The sequence below is a fragment of the Protopterus annectens genome, chromosome 3.part1 (assembly GCF_019279795.1).
Source record: "Protopterus annectens isolate FY-2018-M chromosome 3.part1, PAN1.0, whole genome shotgun sequence".
NCBI classification, from domain to species: domain Eukaryota; kingdom Metazoa; phylum Chordata; order Ceratodontiformes; family Protopteridae; genus Protopterus; species Protopterus annectens.
The window spans coordinates 24,544,356-24,565,279 of record NC_056732.1 but is presented as its reverse complement, the minus strand read 5'-3'; the positions used below and the strand labels follow the sequence as shown (position 1 = coordinate 24,565,279).

General features: G+C 43.9%; 1 protein-coding gene across 1 annotated transcript in view; it reads left to right on the top strand.

Annotated features, from left to right (window-relative positions):
• The window catches only part of LAMA1 (laminin subunit alpha 1), a 3,417,884-nt gene that overhangs the window by 2,846,702 nt on the left and 550,258 nt on the right, over nucleotides 1-20,924 (top strand). The window lies entirely within an intron of this gene.

The window sequence follows — 20,924 nt, the reverse complement described above, 5'->3', positions numbered from 1 at the left end:
CACAGACAACCCTCTCCTCTTGCCTCCCAATACTCAAGACTTGTGAGAGATGCACTTATATATCCAAATTGGAAGCCGTGCACTCTCAAGCCAAGACCGGACTAGCTGGTTAAGAGGAGAAGGTGAACACCTGCACTACACCACATGCAACACATAGCCCTCCAGAACACCCACCATCACAGCTCTCACATAAAAACACAAACCACACACCCACCTTCGCGGAGGCTGTCAATAGAAATCTACCCAAACTGTAGAAACCTCCAAGGCAGAAACGCACTCAGCCACCACAACACAGCACAAACCACAAGACACATAGCTCACCTACACAGTGTGCCCCTCAACCTAAGCACCTAAGGCAAAACAGCTTGCCCAATACACTAATCATAGGTGACTCGATAGTGAGAAACACTGATGTCCCAATCACTAGGTTGAATAAGGAGAAGGTAACAGTCAGCTGTCTATCAGGTGCCAGACGCACAACGCACGCACTCAGGTCACTCCACAACAAGTACAAGTATGACTCTGTCATTGTCCATGTGGGTGTGAATGTCCAGAGACGCACCTCCCTGGACTACATGAAAAGAGACATGGAGGAACTCTCAGATTATTTGGCCCAGGCAGGTATGAACCTAGCCCTGAGCAGCATCCTACCGTCACCCAGAAAAATACTGCAGTACAAGCAGAAAATGATTGACTTCAACAATTAGCTAAGTTTCTGGTGTCATTCTAAGGTGGTCCAGTATCTGCCTGCTTGGGAAGACATGATTGACAGACCTCGATGCTTTGCCAGAGATGGCCTGCATCTGTCACCCTTCTGTTTCCAGATACTGGCTAAGGCTCTTGCCACCCTTATCAACACTAGAAGTCTAAATCTCAAGATGCATTTGCTCGAAGCACTCCTCAAAATGGTTAACATCGACATTTGTGCTGTAACAAAGACCTGGTTTAAAGCAGCAGAAAGTACTCCTGCGTTACCAGGCTATAGCTCATTCCATACCTTTCGGGCCCAGAACATGGACCGAAGCTCCAAAGGCGGTGTTGTCTCCATATTCCTAAAGGATATGCACACCTCTAGACTAGTAGCCCAGGATAATGCATCTGAGATACCTCAGGTACAACTAACATTGGGTAAGACGGCGATTCAGGTCGTAGCCTGCTATAGGTCCCCATCCATGTCCCAAGACTCTCACTCTCATGTTCCTAAGCACCCGGGAAACTATTAGGGTCCAACCCAACACTCTCATACTAGGTGACTTCGACTACCCCTCCATCCACTGGCAAAACTACTCATGCACTAATACATTGGCCCAATGCTTCCTGGAATTCATCAGATGTTCATCGTGTTACACTGCTGCAGTCATCACACTTGGGTTATCCTGCCATCAGGCGGTCCCGCAGTCGGCCAGAGTTCCAAAGTCTTCGTCCGGCGTCGGTTGCTGTCGCTTCTTCCCTGACGTCAGTACGCCAGGGGTATATAAGAGGCATCCAACGCCATTTTCTTCAGTCTTTCTTGCCGCACGGTCCCCGAAGCAGAAGCAGTTCGCAAGTGCCGGTCAGCCATCTCCTGAGATTTTCAAATCGAATTTCAGACCGAAGTCTTCTATAAAGCTAAGTACCCCATTGGGGAACCTTTTCTTGCCTCAGTCCAACGTCAGAAAAAGTTAACAATTGCATTTCTTGTGGGAAGCAAATACCTCATAAGGACTTTCATTCTTATTGTATTCCTTGCCTAGGCCCTGACCACGACATCACTGGTTGTCGGTTTTGTGCTAGGTTTAATAAACGAACTATCAAATGTTGGTTTGATTTCGCCCGACATTACTTTGGTAGGAAATTTAATTATACCATGCCATCGGAGCAACCGACGACCGGCATGCATAAAAAATGGAAGAATAAGGACAGGCAGCCTAGACCCAAACCAGACGCCGAGGCCTCTGCTGGGCCTGTCGCCAGTTCCCCGGTCTTCAGTGAGGCGCCTACGCAGCCCCTGATGACCGCTGATTTAGAACCTCAGACGGCTTCTGATTCACAAGCGGAGAGCACTAGGCCGCCGCAGCCTTCTTCATTAGACCCTTCCGACTCCAGAGCAGAAGGAGATTCCGGTGCAGTAGAAACGCCTTCGGTTGCAGAAGGTGTCTTCAGACCGACTACACTCACCATTAAATCTTATGCTAAAAAGTGTTTGGACTCAACATTGCCACAGCCTGGAAACACTAATAACTCTAATACCCTGCCTGCAACAGGAGTTTCGATGGTGGGCACTGGCCTGTCAACACAACAAGGGACAGTCTTTCACCTTACCCACAGCCGGGCAGACAATAACAACAGATGCATCGGATTATGCCTGGGGGGCACACATGGCAGGATAATGTATTCAGGGCATGTGGCCCAAGGAGCAAATGCATCTTCACATCAATCAAAAGGAGATGCTAGCGGTACAGAATGCCCTGACAGCCTTCAAGGATCTACTACATCCAGGACATCTATTACTAAAGCCGGACAATACTACAGTTATGTGGTACATAAGCAAGGGGGCACACATTCCTACCCCCTCTTCAGGCAAGCCATGACTTTGTGGAACACAGCACTGACCTATCAAGTACATCTGCAGGCACAATTCCTGCCAGGAACGAAAGATACACTTGGCAGACGAACTAAGCAGAAATCTCATGGATCCTCATGAATGGAAACTAAATCCACAGGTCTTCAGCATGATAACAAGGAAATGGGGATGCCCAGACATAGATCTTTTTGCCTGCCTTCACAACTACAACTACAGAGATTCTGCACAAGAACTTATCACTCACAAGCATGGAAAGTGGATGCTCTATCATTCAGCTGGAAAACCCTGACAGTTTATGCCTTTCCTCCACTGCCTCTTCTTCCCAGGGTGCTTCTAAAAGTCAGACAAGAGAGGCCAAAAAATGATCCTGATTGCCCCAGACTGGCCACGCCAGCACTGGTACCCAGTCCTAAAGAGCTTGTCTCAAAGCCCAGCCTGGCCTTTACCTCAAATTCCTCATCTTCTGACTCAACAAAACAATCAGATTCTGCACAGTCAACTCAGAACCTTAAATCTGGCTGCATGGCAGGTAATATAGCCACTCAGACCACACCTCTCTAAAGCTGTTATGGATGTCATTTTAGAAGCCAGGAGGCCCAGCACTAGGAAATTTTATGCAGAAAAATTGAAGAGATTCTGTGCTTGGAACCAGGCACAAGGACTTGAACCTCTTGTTCCAAATATACCTCAGATTTTACAATACCTAACTGAGATGCTGGACAAAGGCCTATCCTTCTCATCAATTAAGATCCATGCCTCTGCCATTTCAGCTCATTACAATACGGAACCTCCCATTTTCTCTCATCCACTACTCAAACAGTACCTCAGAAGGGCAAAAAACATAAGACCCCCAAGGAGAGCACCAATACCTACTTGGGACCTCAATTTTGCTTTAGAAAGACTCACACTACCTCTTTTTGAGCCAGCCAATACAGCTGATATAAAATTCTTATCATGGAAAACTGCTCTGCTCCTGGCAATAACTTCAGCAAGAAGAGTCTCAGAGTTACAGGCATTAATGGCAGTGGAACCTTTCATTATTTTTCATCAGGACAGGGTCTCTCTAAAGACAAACCCAACATTCATGCAAAAGGTAGTATCCAGTGTGGCTCTTAACCAAACCATTCATTTGCCAAAATTCTATCCAAATCCCCAGAATAAAGGGGAGAGACTTCTGCATGCGTTGGACATACACAGACAGCTACGATTCTACTTGGACAGAACAAAAGCTTTCAGAAAATCTGAGCAACTGTTTGTAGCTTATGCTGCAGGCTCACAAGGAAAGCCTATATCAAAGCAGACTATTTCAAAATGGATAGGACACTGCATTCGCTTCTGCTGTTCACAACATGGCAAATCAGCGCCTAAGGGCATTAGGCCACATTCTACCAGAGCAGCAGCCACTTCAGCAGCCTTCCTCAGAGGAGTACCAACCAAAGACATTTTAGAGGCTGCAACCTGGAGTTCAGTGCACACTTTCACCAAGCACTACCACTTACCACTCTACTCTAAATCCAGAGCAGGCTTTGCCACTGCAGTTCTACAGGGCCTGGTAGCCTCTCCTAATCCTATTTAGGCCCAGCCACCCAACCTCAGCTTTGGTATTCAACCCAAGTGTAATGACTGCAACAGTGAAACACAATGAACATAGTACAGTTGTGTACCTACCATAAATGTAGATGTTCGAGTGTATTCACTGTTGCAGTCCAGGTTATCCACCCACCATCCCCCTTTTCTTTGCTGGGACTTTTCTGCACTTCTCTGTCCTATACAACCTATGTGGTGTATTTGCTTGTAGATGAAGGAAATGTTTATTTTAGTACATGCATGCTTTTTGGCAACATTTCTTTCAGCCTACCTGTTTGGGGGCACCTGACATCTGGGGCAAGAAAAACTGAAGAAAATGGCGTTGGCGGCATCTTTTATACCCCTGGCGCACTGACGTCAGGGAAGAAGCAACAGCAACCGACGCCAGACCTAGACTTTGGAATTCTGGCCGACTGCGGGTAGCCTGCCAGCAGGATAACCCAAGTGTAATGACTGCAACAGTGAATACACTCGAACATCTACATTTATGGTAGGTACACAACTGCACTTTCATTATATCAGACAACTGAAAACTAGACTGTCTCTGGTTCTTACAGCAGTGCTGCGTAATGAACACTGAGAACTGTTTCATCCCTCTGTTCATTATATCAGACAACTGAAAACTAGACTGTCTGTGGTTCTTATAGCAGTGCTGTGCTATGAACACTGAGAAATGTTTCATCTCTTTGTTCATTATATCACACAACTGAAAACTAGACTGTCTCTGGTTCATACAGCAGTGCTCTGTAATGACCACTGAGAAATGTTACATCTCTCTGTTCATTATATCAGACAACTGAAAACTAGACTGTCTCTGGTTCTTACAGCTGTGCTCTGTAATGAACGCTGAGAAATGTTTTATCTCTCTGTTCATTATATCAGACAACTGAAAACTACAGTTTTGTACCTACCATAAATGTAGATGTTCGAGTGTATACACTGCTGCAGTCATTACACTTGGGTTATCCTGCCGTCAGGCAGTTCCCCAGTCGACCTGAGTTTCAAAGTCTTGGTCCGGCGTCGGTTGCTGTCACCTCCTCCCTGACATCAGTGCGACAGGGGTATATAAGATGCAGCTGACGCCATTTTCTTCAGTTTTTCTTGCCCCAAATGTCAGGTGCCTCTAAATAGGTAGGCAATTCCAATTGCTAATAAAACATACATAAGAAAAACAAACAACTTACAGATACCAGCAAATACTCCCCATAGGTAGTAAAGGGTAGAAGACATAGGTACGTACCAGCCAGTAAGAGGGGAAGGAGGGAGGGTAACCTGGACTGCAGCAGTGTATACACTCGAACATCTACATTTATAGTAGGTACAAAACTGTACTATGTTCATCGTGTTACACTGCTGCAGTCATTACACTTGGGTAGAATCCCAAAGCTGAGGTAGGGTGGCTGGTTCTATAAGGCATTAGGGGTGGCTATAAGGCCCTGCAGCACTGCAGAGGCGAAGCCAGCTCTGGATTTAGAGTATAGAGGCAGATGGCAATGCTTGGTGAAGGTATGTACAGAACTCCAAGTTGCTGCTTCCAAAATACCCTTGGTATGTACTCCACTGAGGTAGGCAGTTGAAGTGGCTGTTGCCCTGGTGGAGTGAGATCTAATGCTACTAGGTACAGGTTTTCCATGGTATGTGTAGCAGAAACTTATACAATGTCCTATCCATTTTGAAATAGTCTGTTTTGAAATGGCTTTTCCCTGTGCTCCTGCAGCATATGCTACCAATAATTGCTCAGATTTTCTGAAAGCTTTGGTTTTGTCCAAGTAGAAGCGTAACTGCCTGTGAATGTCCAAAGAATGCAGTAGTCTCTCCCCTTTATTCTGTGGTTTAGGATAAAAAGTTGGCGGGTGAATAGTTTGATTTAGAGCCACACTGGATACCACCTTTGGCGTAAACATAGGGATAGTTCTTAAAGACACCCTGTCCTGGTGGAAAATGAGGAAAGGTTCCATTGCCATTAGTGCCTGTAATTCTGAAACTCTTCGTGCTGATGTTATTTCCAGGAGCAGAGCCGTTTTCCAAGAGATATATTTTAATTCTGCTGTATTAGCTGGCTCAAACGGAGGTAAAGTTAATTTTTCCAAAACAAAGTTGAGGTCCCAAGTTGGAGTAGGTGCTCTACGGGGCGGTCTTATGTTTTTAGCCCCTCTGAGTTACTGTTTTAACAGTGGATTGGAGAAAATTAGTGGATCCGTGTTGTAATGAGCAGAGATGGCAGAGGCGTGGATCTTGATGGATGAGAAGGAGAGGCCTTTGTCCAGCATCTCAGTTAAGTATTGTAGTATCTGAGGAATATTTGGGACAAGAGGGTCAAGGCTGTGAGCTTGGCTCCAGGCACTGAATCTCTTCCATTTATCCGAATAGGCTTTCTTGGTACTAGGCCGTCTGGCCTCCAGAATGACATCCATAACAGCTTTGGAGAGAGGCATTGCTTGCTTGACTAAGGAATCTTTCATGCAGCTAGGTTTAATGTCTTTAGCTGGCTGTGTAGTATTTGATTGTTGTGCTGAGTCAGCAGATGTGGGATTTGAGGCAAAATCCAGGGTGGTTCTTGTGCTAAGCTCTTTAAGATTGGGTACCAGTGCTGGCATGGCCAGTCTGGTGCAATCAGGATCTTCTTTGGCTCTTCTTGCCTGGCTTTTATGAGTACCTCTGGCAGGAGAGAGAGTGGTGGGAAAGCGTATACTTGTAGGTTGTCCCAGCTGAATGAGAGGGCATCCACTTTTCATGCTTGTGGATGGTAACTCCTTGTGCAAAATTTTTGTAGCTGGCAGTTCATTGGGGATGCAAATAGATCTATGTCCAGTCTCCACCATTTCTGTGTTATCATTCTGAATATTTGTGGATTCAATTCCCATTCGTGGGGATCCATGATGTTTCTGCTTAAGTTGTCTGCCAGTGTGTTTTTCTCTCCTGGCAGGAATTGTGCTTGCAGATGAACTTGATAGTTTATAGCTGTGTTCCACAAGGTCATGGCTTGTCTGCATAGGGGGTAGGAGTGAGTGCCCCTTTGCTTGTTTATGTACCACATAACTGTGGTGTTGTCTGTCTTTAGTAGTAGTTGTCCTGGACGCAGCAGGTCCTTGAAAGCTATAAGGGCATTTCGTACAGCTAGCATCTCTTTTTGATTGATGTGAAGATGCCTTTGTCTGTGGGCCACGTGCCCTGAATACATTTGCCTGCCATGTGTGCTCCCCAGGCGTAATCCGATGCATCTGTTGTCAATGTTTGCCTGGCTGTGGGTTGTGTAAAAGGCTGTCCCTTGTTGAGGTGACAAGCTTGAGTCCACCATTGAAACTCCTGTTGAAGGCAAGGAATTAGTGGTGTAACTGTTTTCAAACTTTGACAGTGTTGAGACCATGCATTCTTTAGGTACCATTGTAGTTTCCTCATATGCAGTCTGGCATATGGAATTAGTAGTATGCAGGATGCCATGTAACCCAAGGCCTGCAGAATTTTTCTTGCAGGGAGTTGGATCTTTGTTGCCATCAATTGAAAGTATTCAGTCAGTTGTCCTTGCTTGTCTGGCGTGAGATAAGCCATCTGGGCCGTTGTGTTCAAGCTGGCACCCAAGAATATAATCTCTTGTGAGGGCACTAGTTTTGATTTCTTTTCGTTTACTGTGTACCCCGGGCAACTTAATAACTTTTTTACAAATGCCAGATCTTTTAGAAGAATGTCCTTGCTCTCTGCTTGAATCAAGCAGTCGTCCAGGTATGGATAAATTTGAATTCCTTTCTGTCTGCAAAATGCAATTACTGGTGCCAGGCACTTTGTGAAGACCCTGGGCACAGTAGATAAGCCAAAGGGCAGCGCAGAGAATTGGTAGTGCATTGAACCTCCTATGAATCTGAGTTATCTTCTGCAGTTTTGTCTGATAGGGACATGCAGGTATGCCTCCTTGAGGTCCAATGTCACAAGCCAAGCTTTTTTGCCCAGCATGGGAAGAAGCTGCTGTAGTGTCAACATTTTGAATTTCGGAACATCCAGGTAAGTGTTCAGAGAAGAAAGATCCAGAATGGGCCTCCAGGCTTTGTCCTTTCTGGGTACCAGAATGAGTCTTGAGTAAAATCCTTGTCCTTGCTCATGTGATGGTACCTTTTGAATAGCTCTCATATCCATGAGTGCTGTAATTTGTTTTTGAGCCTCTGCCCATTGATTTGGTGGCAGGTTTGGCATTCCTTTTAACCTTGGCAGAGTGTGAAAGTGGAACCTGTAACCTTGAAATACAATGTTGAGAACCCATTTGTCTTTGGTGATCATATGCCAATTGTGGTAGAAGAGTGCCATTTTTCTTCCCAAGGGGGCTGCCAAGAGATATTTGTTTGGCAGCTGTAGTGGGAAGTCATTGGAGCTGCTTTTTATATGGTTGGGGCCTGTCTTCCCCTTCTTTTTGGCCTGATGCAACCCATTGTCGAGGCCTGTAAGGACCTTGTGTTTGACCTCTACCTCTTGGACGTCTGTATCTTCCCCTTTGAGGTCTGTCTGTAATTATAAAGGACCAATTCTTAGTTGGCCAATTTCTGCTAAATCTAGGAGGCTGAACCTGTAAGAAATCCTTCACCATTTGCATAGATTTTGCCTTATTCTCCATTTTCTTTAATACCTCTTCTGCCTTCTGCAAAGGTGCATCCAATAATTTTGCTTTAACATGATCTGGTAACGTATGTTCTTTTAACCAAGCATGTGTTCTAATGACAAAGCCTGTAACTGCTGCTCTGCAGGAGGCCTCTAAAGAATCAAAACCACATTGCAAAGTATGCTTTCCCACTTGTTCAGCTGCATGCAAAAATCCTGCATTTCTTTAAAATTAGGAGGATCTGATTCTGGAAGCATTTTTTGTTTTAACTGAGACAGTAAAAATTATGATATTTTAGCATGTGAAACTAGCAATTTAAGGCTCTCATTGCTAATGTTGCAGACGTGTATACTTTCTTTCCCCATCTGTCTAATGCTTTGGAATCTCTGTCAAAGGGAACTGGATTCTTGGCTGATGAGGCCTTAACCCCTTTGGGACCCTGAGAAATAGTTTCAGGGTCAGCTACAGGGCTTTTATACAGAAATTTGTGTGAGTCAGGGACTCTGTAGTATCTGTCAGGTTTAACAGCGGCTGGAGGTAAGGAATCAGGATTTAAGCTGGATTCAGTATACACATCATCCACAATATCTAACACTGGCGGAATAGCAAGGGGTCTGTGTTGAGGTAATAAAAGGAAGTCTCTGAGCCTTTTCTTGGATTCTGAGTAATCCTGGCCTTCCCAATGGAAATGCTCCCTCATGGTATGTAGGGTTTCCCCAAAGGAGTAGTCCTCAGGCGGTGAGGCTGATGGAATTGATTCCTCAGCATCAGAATCCTCATAAGGGGGTAAAGAATATCCTAGGTCTGAGGATGAATCTGAAGAGATGGACACCTGTTCAGATGAATCATAGTCTGCATCCTTTCTAGGCCTTTTATCAAGAAGGGGATGGGACCCCCTGATCAGAGTGATTAGGTCTTCGGCCATTTTGAGCATTTGTTTCTTAGGCATGGAGGCCTGTCCTGGAGAATGCTGTATTTGTTTCTTTGATTTTAAAGGAAGTTTAGACTTAGCTGAGGGTTTAATGCTTAACTGAGTAGGTCTGAAGACACCCTCTGAAGCTGTGGGTTGCTCAGCTACTCTGGATCCCTCTGAAGGGTTAGTTTCTTTAGGCTGAATAACTTGTGCATCCGAAGGCCCAGCCATCTCCACGTGGGAGTCAGAGGCGGCCTGTGGTTCTACAGAAGCGGTCATCAGGGGCTGCGAAGGCACCTCGCTGAAAACCGGAGAACCGGTGAGTGGCCTAGAAGAGGCTTTGTAGTCAGTTTTGGGCCTCGGATGCCTATCCTTGTCTTTGCGCTTTTTATGTATTCCGGTCGTCGGAAGTTCCCACGGCATGGAATAATTGAATATTCTACCAAAATAATGTCGGGCAAAATCAAACCGACGTTTAATAGTGCGCTTGTTAAACTTAGCACAAAACCGACAACCAGTGACGTTGTGGTCTGGGCCTAGGCTTGGGATACAATAGGAATGGAAATCCTTATGAGGTATTTGCTTCCCACAAGAAATACAGTTATTAACATTTACTGACATCGGTCTGAGGCAAGAAAAAGTTTCCCCAATGGGGTACTTAGCTTTGTAGAAGACTTTGGTTCTGGATTCGGAATGAAAATCTCAGGAGACGACCGACCGGCACTTGCGAACTGCTTTTGCTTCAGGCACCGCGCAGCAAGAAAGACTGAAGAAAATGGCGTCGGCTGCATCTTATATACCCCTGTCGCAGTGACGTCAGGGAGGAGGCGACACCAACCGACGCCGGACCAAGACTTTGAAACTCAGGCCGACTGGGGAACCGCCTGACGGCGGGATAACCCAATGGTAATGACTGCAGCAGTGTAACACGATGAACATCTAGACTGTCTCTGGTTCATACAGCAGTGCTCTGTAATGAAATATTTCATCCCGCTGTTCATTATATCAGACAACTGAAAACTAGACTGTCTCTGGTTCTTACAGCAGTGCTCTGTAATGAACACTGAGAAATATTTAATCTCTGTTCATTATATCAGACACCTGAAAACTAGACTGTCTCTGGTTCTTACAGCAGTGCTTTGCAATGATCTCTGTTCATTATATCAGACACCTGAAAACTAGACTGTCTCTGGTTCTTACAGCAGTGCTTTGCAATGAACGCTGAGAAATTTTTTATCTCTCTGTTCATTATATCAGACAAATGAAAACTAGACTGTCTCTGGTTCATACAGCAGTGCCCTGTAATGAACGCTGAGAAATGTTTCATCTCTCTGTTCATTATATCAGACAACTGAAAACTAGACTGACCCTGGTTCATACAACAGTGCTCTGTAATGAACACTGAGAAATGTTTCATCTCTCTGTTCATTATATCAGACAACTGAAAACTAGACTGTCACTGGTTCATATAGCAGTGCCCTGTAATGAACACTGAGAACTGTTTCATCCCACTGTTCATTATATCAGACAACTGAAAACTAGACTGTTTTTCGATAGGAGACTCTATTATTTGGGCATCTGTTTGGTGATGCCTGCCCTGACTTGTCAGGATACACATACCTAAAGGATTGTGTCCTAAAATGAAGTAGGGAGGTTGGTACTCTGTGTCAGAATATGATTCATACTCTGACACCATTATCTGTAAATGAAACTTGCAGTAAAGGCACGTCATCTGTTATTTAGGTAGGATGCATTCGAAAAGGCAAGCAGCCTTTAGGTGGAATAGTATTTGCAGGCAGGAAAGGACAAAGGTACCTGATTTTGGTAGTAGTAGAGCATTCTTTACAAGAAAAAAATATTTTTACAAACTGAAAACAGTTTTTTACTTTGTCAGGAAAACAGTGGCTGGATAGCACTATGTGTGCACAACACAGTCAGTTTTATTAGACCTTCTAAATGACTGGTTTTGGACTTTTGTTTCCAGAACACAATAAGACTAAAGCATTTCCCACCTAAGTGAATATATACCCTTGATTTACTCTGTGAGATTCATAATAGTTTGGAATGACATTTGTCTTTAAGAATTGTGTAGAACTTTTAATGGGCTGCTGAGCAGTAACGGAGTACCCATTATGTCTAATTTCCTATATCTTTATTGTCCGACAGATATTCAGTGTATCTCTGTTAGCTTTTACTTCAGATCTCTGGGAAATTAGTGAAAATGGTAGTAGCTGAATCTTTTCCACTTAGGCTTTCTCCTGAGTCTTCAAGTGCATCTTGGTTGAGTGGTGACGGATATCCGAGGTGTAAGTGTATACATAAAACAGCTGTAACAGTGTGCAGAGTAGAAGAAAGAAAAAAAATGGAGCATTCTCATTTCCTTGGTGAGTGTGGATGAGGAAATGTCTGAGTCATTCATATGAGCACTTGTGGATTAGTTCAGAGGGTGAATTGATACAGATGATAGCTACTGGTAGAGCATTAGGATCCTCAAAGAAGTGTAAGTTTGCCCTGAATGTGGGCATCTTGCCAGCATACTAATACAGTAGCAAGTAGTAGATTGTATTTTTTTGTTGTTGGCGTGTGAAACAAAATGGTGAAGAAAAAGCTAGGTTTAGTTGTTGAAAGTAAAAGCTAATTCTCAGTCAGTGTGTCATAGGTTCAAGGAGGTTACTAGGCTAGCGGCCCTAGAGCCTTTACAGGCCTAGCTATGTTAATCCCAAGTATCCCCATTTGTTCTTTTTGGATAGTTTGCAGAATGAATTTATGAGCACAGCAGGTCTCTGACCAACACCATCTACCCCTATCCAAGAGGGACATAGGTGCCACCTCAGGGGCAAATTTGCAGTCTCACATCCAGTTATCTAGGTTCCATTTGAATAGGTCAGAGAAGAGCTCTGGTTTACATGAATAGGAAGCCTGTTCCAGAGAAGCAGCAGTCCCTGGGGGAGACAGCTGTTTCTCCAGCATGCTCTGTTAATGTCACAAAGTTGGTTGAGATCCCTAGAGCGAGTGACTCTTGTGCCATTTGACTTGCAGATGTGCAGCATTTCCATTAGGCAGGGTTGGAGATTGCCCTGTAGGCCAGTCACAAGTCACCTTTCACAAGCCTATAAGATACGAGTAAAGGGAAAGAGCTTTCAGCCTGTTCATGTAGGTCATGGTTTGGAGTCCTTGTATTATCTTAGTGAGAAAACTGAGTTCTCTCCAACTGGTGCAGGTGTCTGGTGAGGTACATGCAAAAGGGTGCATTATACTCTTATTAGTGGTCTGATGAGGGTCGAGTACAGTGGAGTTGTATCCTCCCTTGATCTGGATGCTGTGCCCTTGCTTATAAGGTGTGCTACTTAGAAGGCTCTCCTTACCTCTGTGGAAACTCGGTGGTCAAAGTTCAAATTGCTATCAACCTAGATGTTCGTGTTTCACTGTTGCAGTCATTACATTTGGGTAATCCTGATGACTGGCTGCCCTCAGTTGGCCTGAATTCCAAAGTCTTGAGTCCTGTGTCGGCTGCTGTCGCCCCTTCTCTAAAGTCAGGTCTTCAGGGATATAAAAGAAGCAGCCGACGCCATTTTCCTCAGTCTTTCTTGCCACGCGGTGCCCGAAGCAGAAGCAGTTCACAAGTGCCGGTCGGCCGACTCCTGAAATTTTCAAGTTTGAGTTTCAGAACCAAAGTCTTCAATAAACCTAAGCACCCCATTGGGGAAACTTTTTTCTTGCTCCAGACCGATGTTAGGAAAAAGTTAATAATTGTATTACTTGTGGAAAGCACATTTCTCATAAGGATTTTCATTCTTACTGTATTCCATGCCTAGGCCCTGATCACAATGTTTCTGGTTGTCTGTTTTGTGCTAGATTTAACCAACGCACTATTAAGCGTCAGTATGATTTTGCTTTAAAATATTTTGGTAGCCAGTTTAATTATCCAGAAATGTCGTCGGATAGCCATCTGACTACCGGAGTTTACAAAAAACGCAAGGAAAAGGATAGAGAAAAACATCCGAGGCCCAAAACCGACGACAAAGCTTCTCCTAAGCCAGTCGCCGGTTTGCCGGTTCTCAGTGAGGCGCTTTCGCAGCCCTTGACACCTGCTACTTTAGAGTCACAGGCCGCTACCGACTCCCACGTGGAGTCGGCCATGCCACTGGTTATTCAAGGTATTGGAGCCTCGGACACTAATCCCTCAGATGGGTCCGGAGCTGCTGAGCAAGTACTGGCTTCTGAGGGTGTATTCAGACCTCAACATCTTTACATTAAAAAGACAAAGACTAAAGCACCTTCTAAAGCAAAGAAACAAACTCATGAGCCACGTGTACAGGTCTCTATGCCCAAAAGACAGATGATCAAAATGGCTGAAGACCTGATTACCTTGATCAAGGGTTCCCATCCCCCTCCTGATAAGAGGCCTAGGCAAGACACTAACTATGAATCTTCAGATCAGATTTCCATTTCTTCTAATTCCTCTTCTGATCAGGGATATTCTTAACCCCCTATGATGATTCTGATGCTGAAGAATCTATTCCTTCAGCATCCCTTCCTGAGGATTATTCCTTTGGGGAAACCTTGCATACCATGAGGGAGCATTTTCACTGGAAAAGTCAAGATGTTTCAGAATCTAAAAAGAGGCTCAGGGATTTCCTTTTACTACCTCAGCACAGCCCTCTAGCCATTCCACCAGTGCTAGACATTGTAGATGATGTGTTTTCGGAGTCTAGTTTGACCCCTGACTCCTTACCCCCATCTCCTCTTAAGCCTGACAAATATTACAGGGTTCCTGACTCACACAAATTTCTTTTTAAAAACCCTGCTGCAGACCCAGAAACTATTTCACAAGGTCCAAAGGGAGTTAAGGCCTTGGCTGCAAAAAAAACAACCCCCTCTGACAGAGATTCAAGGACACTGGATAGATGGGGAAAAAAGTTTACACATTTGCAACTTTGGCTATAAGGGCCTTAAACTGTCAGTTTCAAATGCTCAAGTGTCAGCAACATGTCATGGGATTGCTCAAACAGAAAATTATGTTAAATTCTGAATGTGCTGAAAACAAGGAAATGCAGGAATTATTGCATGCAGCTGAACAAGTTGGAAAGCATACTTTGCAATGTGGTTTTGATTCTTTGGAGGCCTCCTGCAGGACCACGGTTACAGGTTCTGTAATTAGGAGGCATGCTTGGTTAAAGGAACAAAATCTGCCTGATCATGTTAAAGTTATGCACCTTTACAGCATGATACTTAGTTTGGTGTTAAGGCAGAAGAGGTGTTAAAGAAAATGAAAGACAAAGCTAAATCTATGCAAACTGTTAAAGATTTCTTACAAGTACAGCCACCTAGATTTAGTAGACACTGACCTACAAAAAATTGGTCATCTCCAGTGTCAGACAGACCTCAAAGGGGCAGATCCAGACACCCTAGGGGCAGATCCCAGACACAAGGTTCTTACAGGACAAAACAATGGGGTGCTTCTACCTCCAAAGCTGGAGAAGATAAAGCACAAACATACAGAAAGCAGTCCCAATGACTTTCCCATGCCTGCACCAAGCACTTATCTTCTGGCAGCACCCTTAGTGGGAAAATTAGCACTTTTTGCTCAAAATTGGAACATTATAACCCAGGATAAGTGGGTTCTAAATATAGTGTCACAAGGCTACAGATTCCATTTCCATACTCTGCCAAAGGCAAACGGCTGGTCAGATCTGCCAAAAAAATCAATGGACAGAAGCACAAAAACAAGTTACATCCCTCATGGACATGGGGGCCATTCAGCAAGTACCAGAGCAAGAGCAGGGACAAGGATTTTATTCAAGACTGTTCTTAGTACCCAGAAAAGACAAGGCCTGGAAGCTGATACTGGACCACTCAATTCTAAACACATTCCTGGATATTCCAAAATTCAAAATGTTGACTTTGCAGCAGCTTCTGCCCATGCTGGGCAAGAATGCTTGGCTTGTGACTTTAGACTTAAAAGAGGCATAGCTGCATGTTCCAATCAGACAATCATGCAGAAGATACCTCAGATTCAAGGCTGGCTCAATGCATTACCAATTCTCTGCACTGCCCTTTGGCTTATCTACTGTGCCCAGGGTCTTTACAAAGTGCCTGGCACCAGTAATTGCATTCTGCAGACAAAGAGGATTACAAGTATATCCTTACCTGGACGACTGTCTAATCCAAGCAGAGAACAAGGACATTCTTGTTCAACATCTGGCGTTTGTGAAAAGACTTCTAACATGCCTAGGGTACACAGTCAACGAAAAGAAATCAAATCTAGTACCCTCTCAAAAGATAACATTCCTGGGTGCAAGCTTGAATACAACTGCCCAGATGGCTTATCTCACGCCAGACAAACAAAGGCAACTGACTATCTATTTTAAAATGTTGGCAACAAAGACCCAGTTATCTGCCAGAAAAATTCTGCAGGCTTTGGGCTTCATGGCATCCTGCATCCTACTAATTCCATATGCAAGACTGCATATGAGGAAACTTCAATGGTACCTAAAAAGTGTTTGGACTCAACATTGCCACAGCCTGGAAACAGTGATTACTCTCATTCCCTGCCTGCAACAGGAGTGTCGATGGTGGGCAAAGGCTTGTCACCAGAACAAAGGACAACCATTCACATTACCCTCAGCCAGGCAGACACTAACAACGGATGCATCAGATTATGCCTGGGGAGCCCACATGGCAGGAAGATGCATTCAGGGCACATGGTCCACAAACCAAATGCATCTACATATCAATCAAAAAGAGATGCTAGCTGTTCAAAATGCCCTGACAGCCTTCAAGGACCTACTTCATCCGGGACAACTACTAATAAAGACAGACAACACCACGGTCATGTGGTATATAAACAGGCAGGGGGGGCACACATTCTTACCCCCTTTGCAGACTAGCTATGACATTGTGGGACACAGCTTTGACTTACCAAGTACATCTGCAGGCACAATTCCTACCAGGAAAGGAAAATACTCTGCAGACGAACTAAGCAGAAACCTCATTGATCCCCACGAATGGAAGCTGGATCCACAAGTCTTCAGCATGATAACAAGGACATGGGGATGCCCGGACATAGATCTATTTGCCTCCCCTCACAATTACCAACTAAAAAGATTCTGCACAAGGACTTATCACAGACAAGCATGCAAAGTGGACGCCCTATCTTTCAACTGGAAAAACCTATCAGTATATGCCTTCCCTCCACTGCCTCTCCTCCCCAAGGTACTCTTAAAGGTTAGACAGGAGAAGCCAAAGATGATACTGATTGCCCCAGACTGACCACGCCAGTACTGGTATCCAATCCTAAGGAATTTGTCTCTATGCCCAGCTTGGAGCTTACCTCAAATACCCCGTCTACTGTCTCAACAAAACAATCAGATCCTGCGCAGCCAACTCAGGACATTAAACTTGGCAGTATGGTGGGTAATGTAGTCATACAAAAGATACCTCTCAGTAAAGCTGTGATGGATGTCATTCTGGAAGCCAGAAGGCCTAGTACTAGAAAATCTTATGCTGGAAAATGGAAGAGATTCTGTGCTTGGAACCAGGCACAAGGAACTGATACAGCTGTATCAAATATTCCTCAGATTTTGCAATATTTAACTGAGATGCTGGACAAAGGCCTATCTTTTTCATCAATTAAAATTCATGCCTCTGCCATTTCGGCTCATTACAATATAGAGCCACCAATTTTTTCTCATCCTTTATTAAAGCAGTACCTCAGAGGAGCCAAAAATGTAAGGCCTCCAAGGAGATCACCAATACCTGCATAGGACCTCAACTATGTCTTGGAAAAGCTCACCCTGCCTCCTTTTGAGCCAGGTGCAACTGCGGATATAAAGTTCTTATCTTGGAAAACACCTCTGCTCCTAGCAATTAGTTCTGCAAGATGAGTTTCAGAACTACAGGCACTCATGGCTGTGGAACTCTTTATCATTTTTTATCCAGACAGGGTCTCTGAGGACAAACCCAACATTTATGACTAAAGTGGTGTCCAATGTGGTTCTTAACCAAACTATTCATCTGCCAACATTTTGTCCAAATCCTCAGAACAAGGGAGAGAGAATTCTCCATTCTTTGGATGTACACAGACAGCTTAGATTCTACTTAAACAGAACCAAAGCTTTCAGGGAGACAGAGCAATTACTAGTGGCATATGCTGCAGGATCACAAGGAAAGGCCATCTCAAAACAGACTATTTCTAAGTGGATAAGCCACTGCATTCGTTTCTGCTATTCACACCATGGAAAGCCAGTGCCTAAGGGCATTAGGCCACATTCCACCAGAGCTGCAGCCACTTCAGCAGCCTTTCTCAGGGGAGTACCAACCAGAGACATTTTAGTGGCGGCAACTTGGAGTTCAGGGCATACCTTCACAAAACATTATCATCTGCCACTCTACTCTAAATCCAGGGCAGGCTTCACCACTGCAGTTCTGCAGGGCCTCATAGCCGCTCCTAATGGTGTTTAGCTCCAGCCTCCAAACCATAGCTTTGGGACTCTACCCAAATGTAATGCTGCAACAGTGAAACACGAAGAACATAGTACAGTTGTGTACACTTACCATAAGTGTAGATGTTCGAGTGTATTGACTGTTGCAGTCCAGGTTACCCACCCGCCATCCCCCCTTTTTTCTGCTGGAACTTATCTTTCCTTCTCTGATTTATACTACCTATATAGTGTATTTGCTTGTAGATGAAGGTAAAGTTTATTTTGGTGCATGTATTTTTTATATGTAAATTTTGGCTACCCATTCATGGGGCACCTGACATCTGGGGCAAGGAAAACTGAAGAAAATGGCATTGGCTGCTTCTTTTATACCCCTGACGACCTGACGTCAGGGAAGGGGGCGACAGCAGCCGACGCAGGACCCAAGACTTTGGAATTCAGGCCGACTGAGGGCAACCTGCCAGCAGGATTACCCAAATGTACTGACTGCAACAGTGAATACACTCGAACATCAACATTTATGGTAAGTGTACACAACTGTACTTGCCCAAGTCTCTCACCACTGGTTAGGACCTCAGGGGGGGGGGGTGCTGTCAGTATTGTAATTTGTAGGGAATTACTTTTTGCCAAAGGCAGTAATAATGCATTTTTTTGCATTTAGTTTTTGATTATGGCTTTGGCAAGAATCATTTCTTTGTGTTTGCCCTTCTTGTAGTATGTTTACATCATTGGAAGACTCAGTGATTACTCCCAGTTTGCAATCATCAGAGAACTCGGTGAGCCAAAAGCTGTCTACTCTGGCCTGGACTTCTGAGAAATATATGCCAAACAGTAATGGGTCCAGCACAGACCCCTGTGGTACTCCACTGGTGATGAGTCTACTGGTGGAGGTGGAGTCACCAGTTTTGACAGTGTGTGTTCTGTCAGTGAGCCAATTAGCTACCCATCTAGTAATGTAAGGGTTAATCCCTATCTGGGAGATTTTCTCAATGATGCCAGAGTGGGAAATTATGTTTTAAGCATTGACAAGGTTGAGATAGGCTGTGTGCACTGTCTTAACTTCGTCCTTGGTTTGGTGACATTCTTAAAGACGTGCACCAGGTTTAATAAGCATGATCTACCCTTAATGAAGCCAAACTGGTTTGGCTGCAGTGTTTGAAGGTTGCCTAAGTCCTTGTTGATAAGATCCACGATAATTCTTTCCATAGCCTTACAGATGTGGCTGGTTAGACTTATGGGTCTGTAGTTCCCAGGGTCAGTTTGATGGCCCCCTTTGTGCAGGGGAATTACTGTTGCTGTTCTCCATTCTGAAGGAACATAGCTAGTTCTCAAGCTATGATTTAAGAGAATGCCAAGTGGGTCCGCTAGGTCTTGTTTAGCTTGTTTAGTAAACTCACAAACAAAGTTCCAAAAAACAGGATGAAGGTGAATTAAAACAGTTCGATCACAGCCACAAAACACAGCAACCACCTCAGGCTTAGGATAATCCAATTTATTCACCGACTAAGCGCTTTCACCAAATTAATGGCTTCCTCAGAGTTTTAATTGTTTAGTAAACTACCTGGGATATTATCTGCTCACACTGAGGTGGTGTTTTAGCTTGTTTAGTAAACTACCTGGGATATTATTGGTCACATTGAGGTGGTGTTTTAGCTTGTTTAGTAAACTACCTGGGATATTATCTGTTCACATTGAGGTGGTGTTTTAGCTTGTTTAGTAAACTACCTGGGATATTATCTGCTCACATTGAGGTGGTGTTTTAGCTTGTTTAGTAAACTACCTGGGATATTATCTGCGCACATTGTGGTCATGTTTTAGCTTGTTTAGTAAACTACCTGGGATATTATCTGCACACATTGAGGTTGTGTTTTAGCTTGTTTAGTAAACTACCTGGGATAATATCTGCTCACATTGAGGTGGTGTTTTAGCTTGTTTAGTAAACTACCTGGGATATTATTGGTCACATTGAGGTGGTGTTTTAGCTTGTTTAGTAAACTACCTGGGATATTATCTGTTCACATTGAGGTGGTGTTTTAGCTTGTTTAGTAAACTACCTGGGATATTATCTGCTCACATTGAGGTGGTGTTTTAGCTTGTTTAGTAAACTACCTGGGATATTATCTGCGCACATTGTGGTCATCTTTTAGCTTGTTTAGTAAACTACCTGGGATATTATCTGCACACATTGAGGTTGTGTTTTAGCTTGTTTAGTAAACTACCTGGGATATTATCTGCTCACATTGAGGTGGTGTTTTAGCTTGTTTAGTAAACTACCTGGGATATTATCTGCTCACATTGAGGTGGTGTTTTAGCTTGTTTAGTAAACTACCTGGGATATTATCTGCACACATTGAGGTTGTGTTTTAGCTTGTTTAGTAAACTACCTTGGATATTATCTGCTCACACTGAGGTTGCATTTTAGCTTGTTTAGTAAACTACCTGGGATATTATCTGCTCACATTGAGGTGGTGTTTTAGCTTGTTTAGTAAACTACCTGGGATATTATCTGCTCACACTGAGGTTGTGTTTTAGCTTGTTTAGTAAACTACCTGGGATATTATTTGCTCACATTGAGGTTGTGTTTTAGCTTGTTTAGTAAACTACCTGGGATATTATCTGCGCATGTTCAGGTAATGTTTTAGCTTGTTTAGTAAACTACCTGGGATATTATCTGCTCACGTTGAGGTCTTGTTTTAGCTTGTTTAGTAAACTACCTGGGATATTATCTGCGCACGTTGAGGTCATGTTTTAGCTTGTTTAGTAAACTACCTGGGATATTATCTGTTCACATTGAGGTCATGTTTTAGCTTGTTTAGTAAACTACCTGGGATATTA